This window comes from Leptodactylus fuscus, chromosome 2, assembly GCF_031893055.1.
Source record: "Leptodactylus fuscus isolate aLepFus1 chromosome 2, aLepFus1.hap2, whole genome shotgun sequence".
Lineage (NCBI taxonomy): Eukaryota > Metazoa > Chordata > Amphibia > Anura > Leptodactylidae > Leptodactylus > Leptodactylus fuscus.
In genome coordinates this window covers 807,364-822,766 of record NC_134266.1, presented here as the reverse complement: position 1 = coordinate 822,766, position 15,403 = coordinate 807,364, and the positions used below count along the sequence as shown (strand labels likewise).

The 15,403-nt window shown below is 47.0% G+C and overlaps 1 pseudogene; it reads right to left on the bottom strand.

Annotated features, from left to right (window-relative positions):
- Positions 1–3,783: 3,783 nt before the first annotated feature.
- LOC142194259 (uncharacterized) lies at positions 3,784–15,072 on the bottom strand (annotated as a pseudogene).
- Positions 15,073–15,403: the final 331 nt, after the last annotated feature.

Genomic DNA, 15,403 nt, shown 5'->3' with positions numbered 1-15,403 from the left:
GTTTAGAGGCTCCCTCCACCATGAATTGGTCCAAACTGGGTTTTTTAGAGGCTCCCTCCACCATGAATTGGTCCAAACTGGGCTGGTTAGAGGCTCCCTCCACCATGAATTGGTCCAAACTGGGGTGGTTAGAGGCTCCCTCCACCATTAATTGGTCCAAACTGGGCTGGTTAGAGGCTCCCTCCACCATTAATTGGTCCAAACTGGGCTGGTTAGAGGCTCCCTCCACCATTAATTGGTCCAAACTGGGCTGGTTAGAGGCTCCCTCCACCATGAATTGGTCCAAACTGGGGTGGTTAGAGGCTCCCTCCACCATTAATTGGTCCAAACTGGGCTGGTTAGAGGCTCCCTCCACCATTAATTGGTCCAAACTGGGCTGGTTAGAGGCTCCCTCCACCATTAATTGGTCCAAACTGGGCTGGTTAGAGGCTCCCTCCACCATGAATTTGCCCAAACTGGGCTGTTTAGAGGCTCCCTCCACCATGAATTTGCCCAAACTGGGCTGGTTAGAGGCTCCCTCCACCATGAATTGGTCCAAACTGGGGTTTTTAGAGGCTCCCTTCACCATGAATTGGTCCAAACTTGGCTGTTTAGAGGCTCCCTCCACCATGAATTGGTCCAAACTGGGGTGGTTAGAGGCTCCCTCCACCATTAATTGGTCCAAACTGGGCTGGTTAGAGGCTCCCTCCACCATTAATTGGTCCAAACTGGGCTGGTTAGAGGCTCCCTCCACCATGAATTGGTCCAAACTGGGTTTTTTAGAGGCTCCCTCCACCATGAATTTGCCCAAACTGGGCTGTTTAGAGGCTCCCTCCACCATGAATTGGTCCAAACTGGGCTGGTTAGAGGCTCCCTCCACCATGAATTTCCCAAAACTTGGCTGTTTAGAGGCTCCCTCCACCATTAATTGGTCCAAACTGGGCTGGTTAGAGGCTCCCTCCACCATGAATTGGTCCAAACTGGGGTTTTTAGAGGCTCCCTCCACCATGAATTGGTCCAAATTTGGCTGTTTAGAGGCTCCCTCCACCATGAATTGGTCCAAACTGGGGTGGTTAGAGGCTCCCTCCACCATTAATTGGTCCAAACTGGGCTGGTTAGAGGCTCCCTCCACCATTAATTGGTCCAAACTGGGCTGGTTAGAGGCTCCCTCCACCATGAATTTGCCCAAACTGGGCTGTTTAGAGGCTCCCTCCACCATGAATTTGCCCAAACTGGGCTGGTTAGAGGCTCCCTCCACCATGAATTGGTCCAAACGGGTTTTTAGAGGCTCCCTTCACCATGAATTGGTCCAAACTTGGCTGTTTAGAGGCTCCCTCCACCATGAATTGGTCCAAACTGGGTTTTTTAGAGGCTCCCTCCACCATGAATTTGCCCAAACTGGGCTGTTTAGAGGCTCCCTCCACCATGAATTTGCCCAAACTGGGCTGGTTAGAGGCTCCCTCCACCATGAATTGGTCCAAACTGGGGTTTTTAGAGGCTCCCTCCACCATGAATTGGTCCAAACTTGGCTGTTTAGAGGCTCCCTCCACCATGAATTGGTCCAAACTGGGGTGGTTAGAGGCTCCCTCCACCATTAATTGGTCCAAACTGGGCTGGTTAGAGGCTCCCTCCACCATTAATTGGTCCAAACTGGGCTGGTTAGAGGCTCCCTCCACCATGAATTGGTCCAAACTGGGTTTTTTAGAGGCTCCCTCCACCATGAATTTGCCCAAACTGGGCTGTTTAGAGGCTCCCTCCACCATGAATTGGTCCAAACTGGGCTGGTTAGAGGCTCCCTCCACCATGAATTTCCCAAAACTTGGCTGTTTAGAGGCTCCCTCCACCATTAATTAGTCCAAACTGGGCTGGTTAGAGGCTCCCTCCACCATGAATTGGTCCAAACTGGGGTTTTTAGAGGCTCCCTCCACCATGAATTGGTCCAAACTTGGCTGTTTAGAGGCTCCCTCCACCATGAATTGGTCCAAACTGGGGTGGTTAGAGGCTCCCTCCACCATTAATTGGTCCAAACTGGGCTGGTTAGAGGCTCCCTCCACCATTAATTGGTCCAAACTGGGCTGGTTAGAGGCTCCCTCCACCATGAATTTGCCCAAACTGGGCTGGTTAGAGGCTCCCTCCACCATGAATTGGTCCAAACTGGGTTTTTTAGAGGCTCCCTCCACCATGAATTTGCCCAAACTCTGCTGGTTAGAGGCTCAATCCACCCTGATTTTCAAAACAAATGTTGGTGCCAACCTCAACTTACTACAAGGGCCAAATTCACTGCTGGTGACAAGCTCTCCTCACTGCAAGTGCCAAATACACATGTTTCAAGGTGTTTTCCTACTGTCAGAGAGGTGGTATTGAGTGTGTGTAAAGTGTGTAGTTGTTAGGCTGTGATGTTGGGGTAATAGAGGGTCTTTGGTGTGTTAGATGCCCCCAGACATGCTTCCCCTGCTGTCCCAGTGTCATTCCAGAGGTGTTGGCATCATTTCCTGGGGTGTCATAGTGGACTTGGTGACCCTCCAGACACGGATTTGGGTTTCCCCCTTAACGAGTATCTGTTCCCCATAGACTATAATGGGGTTCGAAACCTGTTCGAACACACGAACATTGAGCGGCTGTTCGAATCGAATTTCGAACCTCGAACATTTTAGTGTTCGCTCATCTCTAATTAGAACATGTCATCTTCATTGTCAGAATCCTTTATATAGGTAATGGTTTTTTTATGCCCGAGCTGTCCGGGAACGAGCTGCTGCAGCACTGACAACCTGGGTGAATATGGCAAGAGCCTGAGATGTAGGGTGAATGTATCCCCAAATTATTTTAGGAATTAACACTCAGAACCTGGCACTATATGCCAATAGCAAGAATTGAGGGTGGTACGAAGGCCCCAAATAATTTGGGGATTTAAGACTGACAACCCAGGTGAATATTCCAGTGTATACAAGTTAGGTGCGGGGGGGGGGGGGGGCACACTGTCATACCCTATATACCCTTAATCCACATTCTATGGGCTGAGCATTTCACTGTATACCAGTTAGCTACGGGGGGTGGGGGGGGGGGCACACTGTTAGAACGTGGAATGAGGGTATATGGGATGAGCATTTCAGTTTATGCCAGTTAGTTCCGGGGGGTACACTATTAGGACGTGGAGTAAGGGTATATAGAGTATGTGGGAATACACTTTCAGTGTATCCCACTTAGTATTATCCCCACCACGGAGAGCTGTGTAGCGCTGATGCAGCCTGTGAATCCCACGTTAGCGTTAGTGGGTAGACACTGTGACATTCTTTTTTTGATTCTCCCTTCAATGTAGCTCTTAAAAGAGCTGTTGGTTTTCTTCTCCTCTCCCATCCTATCCTATCCCTGCCTAGCAGAATCTAATCCCTATCTAAATTGACAGAGACCTCCGTCCCTGACAAAGTGCAAGCTCTGACTGACTCGAAGTTGGCCGCCGCTGTTCTTAGGAATCAGAGGTCACATGTTTTCGGCAGCCAATGGGTTTTTAGTATTTTTTTCAATGTCCCTGTTGTCGTAGTTCCTGTCCCACCTCACCTGCGCTGTTATTGGTGCAAAAAAGGCGCCAGGGAAGGTGGGAGGGGAATCGAGTTTTTAGTCAGTTTACCACGTGATGTTCGATTCGATTCGAACATGGCGAATAGCGTGATATCCGATCGAACATGTGTTCGATAGAACACTGTTCGCTCATCTCTAATATAGACCACAAACCCGAGAATCATACATTGATCTATCATTCTGAGCAAAATCTACAAAAATGTCCTTTATTATACATACAGAGCTCTACATCTGCCGCATCTCCTACAATCTGAACACTACAATGTCTTCTTCCTTATGTGAGATGCCAGATGTTTTACAAGTTCTGGCCTCTGGGCATAGCATTTCCCACATATTGGACATGAATATGGCTTCTCTCCTGTGTGAGTTCTTACATGATCCATAAGAGTTCTCTTTTGGATAAAACATTTTCCGCAGTCTGTACATGAATATGGCTTCTCTCCTGTGTGAATTCTTACATGATTCATAAGAGCTCTCCTTTCGCTAAAACATTTTCCGCATTCTGTACATGAATATGGCTTCTCTCCTGTGTGAGTTCTTACATGATTCATAAGAGTTCTCCTTTGGATAAAAGATTTTCCACATTCTGCACATGAATGTGGCCTCTCTCCTGTGTGAGTTCTTACATGATTCCTAAGAATTCTCTTTTGGTTAAAAGATTTTCCGCATTCTGTACATGAATATGGCTTCTCTCCTGTGTGAGTTCTCATGTGATCCAAAAGAGTTGATCTCTGGGTAAAACATTTCCCACATACTGAACATAAATGTAGCTTCTCCCCTGTGTGAATTCTCTGATGAATCACAAGACGTGATTTTGCAATAAAAGATTTCTCACATTCTGAACAAGCAAATGGCCTCTCCCCTGTGTGAATTCTCTGATGAGTAACAAGACTAGATTTTTTACTATAACTTTTTTCACATTCTGAACATGAGTATGGCCCTTTATCAATGGGAATTCTCTTGGGCTCGTATTCTGGACAAGGAAAATCTCTACACAGTTGATGACCAGGACTGCTTTTACTAATTTGGGATTTATTATCGTCTACATCATAAGAGGCCGATGAGAGAAGGTGTCCGGGAGAGCCGCGCATCCGGTCTTTGCCTAGAAAAAGAAACATTTTGTGAAAAATTCGTACAATGAGAAAGACGTACCTCCAACCTCGAACATAATCTTCAGGGCAGAGACATGGTCACTAAAAACTAATGTAACTATTCTTTATTTTTTTATGTACCTCAATAAAGTGTGAGTTCTCCAGTTATAGCCCTTATTGTACATCTGGGTATGAATTATGGACTACACAAGTGTTCACACTGCAGCTTCTTTTGCCTGCTCTCATTCGGACAGTGGGAGGGGTATGAGGCAGGCTCCCTTTCCCGCCTTGTCTTGGCTACTAGGCCCCATTTGATGACTAGGCCTCAAGGCATATGTCAGGCTACACTACAATTTGTCGCTGGAGCAGTCACTACAGCAGGACCTGTCAGGTGCTCACTCCGAACAGGAAGAGAGAGGAGGAAGGGGATTAGTGAAACACTGCCTGAAGTGCTCAAGATGGCACCATCCAATTTTTATATGAACTACCCTCCGACATGAGCAGCCTCGTAGCTACAGTCCAGAATTTGCCAAGTTTGATAGGAGTCCTAGACATCGCACCCATTTTTACTGGGAATCTCCGGGTTTTCTTGCCATCTCACCGACTTTCACCGAGCACTTCATTAGTATTCACAGCATAATGAGGTCTGCGACCGAGCAATGAATACTAATACAGATGTGTTTTATTTATTTTTTTGGAGGGGGTATTTCTGGTCTATTAAAATCAATAGTATTTATGTTTTCATAAAACATAGGACCTTGTGCACAAGAGTTAGGCATCTAATAGTTCAGCCAGACACTTGGCTATTCTCATTGAGAGGACTTTCTTTGACCAAAAGCTTAAATCATACTCTTCTTTATATGCATAATGTATTGGTGTGTGTGTGTATATATATATATATATATATATATATATATATATATATATAAATAACACCCAATGAGCTGGTCTATAAAGCTCTCCCTATATCAGGGCATTATGCAGATAAAGCAGAAATATACCACTGATGTGGCTTCTCTCCCGTGTGAATTCTCTGATGGGTCACCAGACTTGATCTATAGATAAAGCATTTCCCACATTCTGGACATGAGTGTGGCTTCTCTCCTGAGTGAGTTCTCAGATGTTGCACAAAATTTGATTTATAGTTAAAATATTTCTCACATTCTAGACATAAATGTGGCTTCTCTCCTGTGTGAGTTCTCAGATGTTGCGTAAGATTTGATTTGAAGCTGAAACATTTCCCACATTCGGAGCATATAAATGGCTTCTCCCCCGTGTGACTTTTTTGATGTTTCACGTGATCTCTTTTATGGTAGAAACATTTCCCACATTCTAAACATGAATATGGCCGCTCTCCTGAGTGAACTCTCTGATGTTCCACAAAACTTGATATGTTGGTAAAACCTTTCCCACATTCTGAACAAGAAAATGGCTTCTCCCCTGTGTGATTCCTCTGATGTAGCACAAGACGGGATTTGTTAGTAAAACATTTTCCACATTCTGAACAGGAAAACCTCTTCTCTCCTGTGTGAGTTCTCAGATGAGTAACAAGATTCGATCTTTGATTAAAACATCTCCCACATTCTGAACATGAATATGGCTTCTCACCCATGTGGATTCTCTCGTGCGCAGAAAGGTGAGATTTACGTTTGAAACGTTTCCCACATTCTGAACATGAAAATTTTTTACCTTGCCGATGATCAGAACTTTTTGTGCCACTTCCTAACTGATCATTGTCTACTTCACAAGGGGCAGATGAAAGTAGATGTTCATGGGGGACGATCATCCCGCCTTCACCTGGAAAAAAGAACAAAAATATTGTATGGGAAAAATCCACACAATGATCAGGATATGTATCATAATATCAACATATAAAGTTCTCTACATACAAGAAGCTCAAGAGAACCAAACAGAGGAGTCAAAAATATCAGACTTGGTGGTAATTTCCTCTGTTTGTACACAATTTGTCTGACTGTGGATTGGTGGCATCCAAACTCTTTTGAGATAGTTTTGTAACTTTTTCCAGCATGATGAGCATCAACCCTTCTCCTGAGGTCCTCAGAAATCTCCTTTGTTAGTGCCATGATACACTTACACAAACAGATTGTGAAAATCCAGCATCGATAGATCTCTGTTCTTTAACTCATTCCAGGACACAGACATCAGGTCTCCACTGTATTGTACAGCAGAGATCCGACGCTAATGCCCGCGATCAGTGTCTGGGCATTAACCTCCAAAACAACTAGGTCATAACTGACTGAGGCTCGGTTCACATCTCTGTCCGATCTCCGTATAGGGATTCCGGTCCCCTTTCGACATGAAAAATGTGGAGAGAAAATCACTTTTTAATGCTGATTAGGTTTCCATTTGGATACTCCCCAAGTAGATTTGCTGAATGGGGTGGGGTTAAATAAGACAAGTCACCCCCTCACACCAGATTGTCATCCCATTGACTAAAAACTCTAATTTCACTTTTATATTATCTCCTAATCCTAAAGGTTCACATACTTTTGTGAAATTGGATCATTTTCTTTTAGATATAAATGACCAGGTCTGACATTTTTACTCCATTGTTCTCTTTGTATGAATATTGTATGTAGTTTTAGGTCAAGTCCATGCAGAAAATTCTGAAAAGTTCGCACATTAAAGGGATTCTACCATTAAAATACTTTTTTTTCTAGTTAACACGTCGAAATAGCCTTAAGAAAGGCCATTTTGTGAAGCTCCTGTAGTTCTATGGAGAACAGGAGTGGACTGCGCATGTGCGGGTAAGTGGCCTTCAGAAAATGGCCTCAGCTCTTGCCTGCGTCCCCATGGCATGGCCGACTGCGCAGGCACCGGAGTGTGACCCCAGCCGGAAGAAGACGGCAGAAGGGGCGGTTCCTGTTGAAGATGGAGGCGTCCCTGGAAAGAGTTCTTTGGCAGCATTGGGCCCGCCTCCAGTGCTGCGAGATAACTCATTTGCATACCAACAAAAAATGGATTTTTGACCAAACAGCGGGCTGGAGGCGACTTATAAAGGTAGGAGACGAATAGACTTTCTTAAGGCTATTCCGACGTGTTAACTAGAAAAAAAATAGAATTTTAATGGTAGAATCCCTGTAATGGGGTTGTCCAGGGAAAAATTATTTTCTTTGGAGGTCGGGGAAGATGAAAAAACAACCCCCCCCCTGTCCCCGCTGCTCCGGTGTCCCAGGCCACTGTTTGGTCCCATAGTACCCTGGGGCTCTCCTGATGGAAGTCCCTGCTACACGTGACCACTGAGGCCAGTCAGCGGCCCAAAGGAAGGGAATCGGGATGTCACATGTGATATACGAGGGGAGTCTGAAAAGTTTCCAACTTATCAAAGAAATAAGACATTTTTTCTTCAAATTTCTATTTTTTCTTCCCCATAATCTCCCTGTACTTGTACACACTTCTCCCATCTCTTTAACCCGTCCAAAAAAAAGTTGGTATCTTTCTCTTCAAAATAGTTGTTCATGAAAGTGATGGCTTCTTCATTTGATGAAAATGTCTGCCCTCCGAGCTCAACTTTTAGCCTTGGGGCTCGATCTGGTGAGTAAGGAGGGGGTCAAGCACTTCTTACTGCAGTTCATGGATTTTGGCCATGGCACCCGCTGAGGTGTGAGCTGGCGCATTGTCCTGGTGAAACAGAATTTTCTTCTTCTGCACATGGGGCGTTGTTCCTCCATTTCCACTTTCAGCAGTTTCATCCGCAGTCATTAATCAGCGCCAAAACTCTGATTTGTTTCTTCTAAACTGCGCCAACAGAACTTTGCAAATGTTCATCCAAACACATTTTTGGTCCAGAGTGACCAATCGCGGCGCGCCGTCAGCTTTCTCAGCCCTAAATTTTCAACCAATATGTGGCAAACACTTTCTTTTGATCTGCCCACAGCCTCTGCTATCTCCCGAACCTTCATTTGACGCTTCTCTAGCACCATTTTGTGAACTTGGGCAATGTTTTCTTTCGTGGTTGCAGTTTTTGGCCGTCCTGCACGTTCATCAGCAGCCAAGCTGATACGGCCATGTTTAAATTCAGCTGCCCAAAATGGTATGTAGAGTCCCCGTACACAGCGTCCAAATCGTCTGTAATTTGCGAAGGCGTATTGCCTTTCAAAAACAAATATCTAATGACATCCACTGTAACCCCTGCACTGTATTAGCAGACGGGCCCCGTGGACGAGGAATTCAGTAACAGATCAGTAGGTGTCTATGTGATCTCCATCTCCTCCACTGGAAAGCAGGTCCAAAGGGTTAAACAAAGGGCAGATATAAGCACAAGATGTAAGACATGTATGTATGTATGCATGTATGACAGGTTCTTACCGTCCACCGACACTGATGTGGGCGCTTCCAGTTCATACGTCGTGCCAATATTTTCCTGCAAAGATCCACATTAAGGAGGTGAGTATACAAGAAGAGGAGCCGCAGATTATCATATATCCAGGTGTACGCCAAGACAACCCTAAAAGGTGTACTGGTACTGGTGCACTGTAGTATATGGTGTTACTAGGGGGTATTATCTATGGTGCACTGTAGTATATGGTGTACTAGGGGGTATTATCAGTGGTGCACTGTAGTATATGGTGTTACTAGGGGTATTATCAGTGGTGCACTGTAGTATATGGTGTTACTAGGGGTATTATCTATACATAGCATTTAGGCAAATATGGAAAAGTCTCGTATATATAGAGAGGAGCGCAAAACATCAAAGAAGACCACCCTGTTTCCCCCTCTGTGGCTTTATCTGCACAAATACCGCCATGTTAGTCCATATATATTGTTATGTCAGTCCAGGTAGCTGCAACGGGGCTAAGGGATAGCAGTAGGGAATCTCGCCCTGCACTACTCCCACTAGCTATCCCGGTCCCTGCCTCACGGGTGTAGGTCGGCTGTACTCAGGCTAAGCCTGACCCCGACAGCTCCTCTCTCACTGACACCGTAGGCCTAGAGGGAAGTGGGAGAAGGAATGCCCTATAAGACCTCTAGGGACTGGAGACTAAAGGGGGTCACCCCTAACGAACAAGTGAAGCTGCTACTGACAGGGACTGACAAGGGTGTGCGCTGACTAACAACACAAGCAGCACACAGGAAACGTGGGAAAGAATTCCCCCAAACCAATATGGGAAGGAACCATACACTAGGAAACAAACACAGGGAAACTGAGTAGAAATCAAAGGATAAGGCAATTCACTCACACAGTCAATTATACACAGAGGGAGGATTGGTGAACACAGAAGGGAAAACACACAAACCAACTCGTTCACCCAAACCTCCCAAAAACCAACCACGGAACTTCCTCTATCCCAGAACACCACCTACTCCTCCTGCTAAGGCCTAGCTCTGTAAAAGCGACACTCAGCACAGAACCATGGGAGGCAAGGGTTTAAATACAGAGTAGAGACCACTCCTCCCAGGAGCAAATGGGAGGACAGACTAATCAACCAGGAGATAAAGCTGCCAACCAGCAGTGCGCGCGTGCAAGTCAGAAGGTGTGCACCAATACCCACGACAGGACAACCCCGCAGCGCCAGGATGCCACCCCAGACACCGCGCAGCCAAAAACTCCCCAGGTAAGAAAAATAGAAATTAAAGAACCTAAATACTCCTAACAACCCGTCACAGAGAAACCGTATTCAGTATCTCACAGCGCTGAGCACAGAAACCCCGTGACAACAATCTCAGAATGAAGACGTAAGAATCTCCAGAGTGCTGGTCAGACTACAAGAGGAGAAGGACTAAGAGGTCCAGGCAGGGCGGGAACCAAATGCAGCCGAAGCCCCAACCACCCCCAGACCCGATGGCCGCACTGAGAACCAGAACACCATTGCTTTGCCATTGGATTTTGCAGGTGAGCAGAGATTTAGTGGCAGGTGGTCGCCATGATGAGTGCGCCCAATAGGAACAGAGGTTTAAGGAAGAGCTCTCGGCCCCAGAAGGGCAAGTGACCCGGAGGAACTCATTAAAAGAATCTCTAATTATAGAAGAAGTTTCATTACATCAATGTAGGGAAGATCTGCAGAAAACTTGGCTTCATCTACCTGATGGTCAGCGGGGATACTTGGCTCTTCTTCTTTACACTCCTGGGGATATGGAGGACGGGGACATCTCTGTGGTGGCTCTGTGTGACTGGCTCCATCTATAGGGAATATACACAGTGACTGAATACATTGTCTATATGTGATGAGCAGGTGATGGGGGAATCTCGGGGACCTCATACCTGGTCTCCTCTATCAGGAAGGTCTCCTCTTACCCGGCGGTGATGTGAGGGGCTGCTGATCCTCCATCATGGCCTCCTTGTACAGATCCTTGTGTCCTTCTAAATACTCCCACTCCTCCATGGAGAAATAGACAGTGACGTCCTGACACCTTATAGGAACCTGACAACACAATGACACAGTCATCCCCAGAGCCCTCCTTGGTGTTCTTGTAGAAGGTCCCACCATTCCCAGCAGCGCTCACCTCTCCGCTCAGCAGCTCAGTGATCCTGCTGGTAAGTTCTAGGATCTTCTGCTCATGTCTCAGTGAATGTGGTGGAGACTCGGTGATGGGGCTCGGGGTCCTGCTCCATCCTCCTGATACACGGGGTGTCACACACTCACCAGACGACTTCTTCACTACTGTGTAATCCTGTGTATGGTGAGACACTACAGGTCACTACAGAGAGTCTAAGAATCCTTCACCTGTCCAGTCATTCACCTGCTTTATTCCTAGAGAGAAGAGCCATGTCCTGGGAGACTCTCACCTCTCCAGTGATCCAGTAGATCATCTCCAGGGTGAGGTCTAGTATCCTGGCCGCCATGTGGCTTCTCTCCATCTCCATCCTCGGTGGCTCATTGATGGAAAGGACCATGGTCTTCCAAAAGAATCTTTAGCTGTGAGAGTCCTGGACCTAAAGAACCTGAGGAACAAACAAGGAGGGCGGAGAGTGAAATCACATCTAGAAGAAGCGTCAGGGATTATAAAGGAGAGGACACTCACAGTATATATATATATATATACACTATGGAGGAGACGTCATGTTATTACTAGCTCTGATACACTCAATGATAAAAAACACTGTAACTGGCAGATCCCCTATAGGTATAATGGGAACAGCGTCCAAAGAGGAAACCTTGGCAGACTTTCTGTGGAATGAGCGGTGGGGAAATAACGGGAGGTGTTGTGGTATTTCCTGCAGCTCTTTGGGGCCTTAGTCTAAAAAGGTTTTTAGAGGCTTCTCTTGGGTAGTGTACATGATGGGATCTGACGACTGTTGGGTTGATGGAGGTCTCGTGGTGATTACTTCAATCCTGCCTTTGCTCTGGGGTGACATGCTGCCCCCTGCTGGTGTGGTGATGTGGGGGCCCTCACATAGGACAGTCGGTCACCCCTAGTAGTGATGTGAGGACACTGACAGCTCAGTAATATCTACAAGACAAGACGTGTTATCTCTCATAGCAGGGTGGAGAACGGGCACCAGCAGGATAATACTCACACAAATGGGTGTGTCCCATAGTGGCCCCTGCACACAGTATTATATCCCATAGTGACCCCTGCACACAGTATTATGTCCCATAGTGGCCCCTGCACACAGTATTATGTCCCATAGTGGCCCCTGCACACAGTATTATGTCCCATAGTGGCCCCTGCACACAGTATTATCCCCCGTAGTGACCCCTGCACACAGTATTATGTCCCATAGTGGCCCCTGTACACAGTATTATGTCCCATAGTGGCCCCTGCACACAGTATTATGTCCCATAGTGGCCCCTGCACACAGTATTATGTCCCATAGTGACCCCTGCACACAGTATTATGTCCCATAGTGGCCTCTGCACACAGTATTATGTCCCATAGTGGCCCCTGCACACAGTATTATGTCCCATAGTGGCCCCTGCACACAGTATTATGTCCCATAGTGACCCCTGCACAAAGTATTATGTCCCATAGTGACCCCTGCACAAAGTATTATGTCCCATAGTGACCCCTGCACAAAGTATTATGTCCCATAGTGACCCCTGCACAAAGTATTATGTCCCATAGTGGCCCCTGCACACAGTATTATGTCCCATAGTGGCCCCTGCACACAGTATTATGTCCCATAGTGGCCCCTGCACACAGTATTATGTCCCATAGTGGCCCCTGCACACAGTATTATGTCCCATAGTGGCCCCTGCACACAGTATTATCCCCCATAGAGGCCCCTGCACACAGTATTATGTCCCATAGTGGCCCCTGCACACAGTATTATGTCCCATAGTGGCCCCTGCACACAGTATTATGTCCCATAGTGGCCCCTGCACACAGTATTATGTCCCATAGTGGCCCCTGCACACAGTATTATGTCCCATAGTGGCCCCTGCACACAGTATTATGTCCCATAGTGACCCCTGCACACAGTATTATCCCCCATATTGACCCCTGCACACAGTATTATGCCCCATAGTGGCCCCTGCACACAGTATTATGTCCCATAGTGACCCCTGCACACAGTATTATCCTCCATAGTGACCCCTGCACACAGTATTATCCCCCATAGTGTTCCCTGCACACAGTATTATCCCCCATAGTGGCCCCTGCACACAGTATTATGTCCCATAGTGACCCCTGCACACAGTATTATGTCCCATAGTGGCCCCTGCACACAGTATTATGCCCATAGTGGCCCCTGCACACAGTATTATGTCCCATAGTGGCCCCTGCACACAGTATTATGTCCCATAGTGGCCCCTGCACGCAGTATTATGTCCCATAGTGGCCCCTGCACACAGTATTATGTCCCATAGTGGCCCCTACACACAGTATTATGTCCCATAGTGGCCCCTGCACACAGTATTATGTCCCATAGTGGCCCCTGCACACAGTATTATCCCCCATAGTGGCCCCTGCACACAGTATTATGTCCCATAGTGGCCCCTGCACACAGTATTATGCCCCATAGTGGCCCCTGCACACAGTATTATGCCCATAGTGGACACCCATGAACAATTATTATACTCTGGAGTCTTTTCAGATCCCAGAGTATAATAATCGGAGATCGAGGAAGGATACCAAGTGAAAAAACACTGTCACTTATCTATCCCCCGCTCCGCTGCAGTCCTCGGTGGTGTCGGCCATCTTCAGGGACGTCACACAACTAGGTCCGAAGCCTGTCTGGAGCACGGAGAGGTAAGTAACACTATTTTTTATGTTCCCTTACCTCTCCCGGGCCTCCGATCATTATACTCAGGGGTCTGTAAAGACCCTTGTGTATGTAGAGATGTAGCAGAGTTGTGTATGTAGAGATGTAGCAGAGCCGTGTATGTAGAGATGTAGCAGAGCCGTGTATGTAGAGATGTAGCAGAGCCGTGTATGTAGAGATGTAGCAGAGCCGTGTATGTAGAGATGTAGCAGAGCCGTGTATGTAGAGATGTAACAGAGCCGTGTATGTAGAGATGTAGCAGAGCCGTGTATGTAGAGATGTAGCAGAGCCTTGTATGTAGAGATGTAGCAGAGCCGTGTATGTAGACATGTAGCAGAGCCGTGTATGTAGACATGTAGCAGAGCCGTGTATGTAGAGATGTAGCAGAGCTGTGTATGCAGAGATGTAGCAGAGCCGTGTATGTAGAGATGTAGCAGAGCCGTGTATGTAGACATGTAGCAGAGCCGTGTATGTAGAGATGTAGCAGAGCCGTGTATGTAGAGATGTAGCAGAGCCGTGTATGTAGAGATGTAGCAGAGCTGTGTATGCAGAGATGTAACAGAGCCGTGTATGTAGAGATGTAGCAGGGCTTTTCTCCAGGTGATGGCAGGTTTCTCAATGATATCCATACTGAGATACACGTGATCACATGATGATTATGGAAACACATGAAATCTCCCTGTACACAGCCGGGTCCTCCTGCCTAGTAGGTTACACATCCTCCTCCTCCTCCTACCGTACAGTCAGTCATACTCTCATCCTCCCCCCTGGACATTAGGAGTAGTAGTTGTCCCTATCACTGCTCTGCCCGCAGGACGTCTCTCTCCTCTGTCTCCCATTATCCTCCACTTTCTCTCCTTCCAGTCCTGCAGCCTCTTACAATGGAGTGACCCAGAGACTGATGGAATAGCCGGCAGTGTGTGCTTACCTCTGCTCTCCAGCCCTGCTGCCGCCTGTCTCTGCTTCCTCCAGCTATTTACAATCCACAGAGATCCAGTGGGTGGGAATCATTGCAAGGATCTGCCCGCCCCTCTGTGCTGCTGTGAGCACTAATACACATCAGAATACAGGGGCCTTCACTGCACCAGCCACAATAGCAATCCCCAGGTCTGAGCCAACATACAAGTGTGTAATGCTGCAGAGCTGGATCCAGCAGACGGAGAGCCAGGAATAGAGGAAATACATCACACATAGCAGGGGGAGGAGAGAGCCACAATGACGTCACCCCAGGAAGAGGAAACCAAGCAGGCGGCCAACCAGGAAGAGAGCAAGAGGAATCTGAACTATAGGGAATGGACTGTAACCAGGAGGAGTGCAAGAGGAATCTGAACTATAGGGAATGGACTGTAACCAGGAGGAGTGCAAGAGGAATCTGAAGAGTAGGGAATGGACTGTAACCAGGAGGAGTGCAAGAGGAATCTGAAGAGTAGGGAATGGACTGTAACCAGGAGGAGTGCAAGAGGAATCTGAAGAGTAGGGAATGGACTGTAACCAGGAGGAGTGCAAGAGGAATCTGAACTACAGGGAATGGACTGTAACCAGGAGGAGTGCAAGAGGAATCTGAACTACAGGGAATGGACTGTAACCAGGA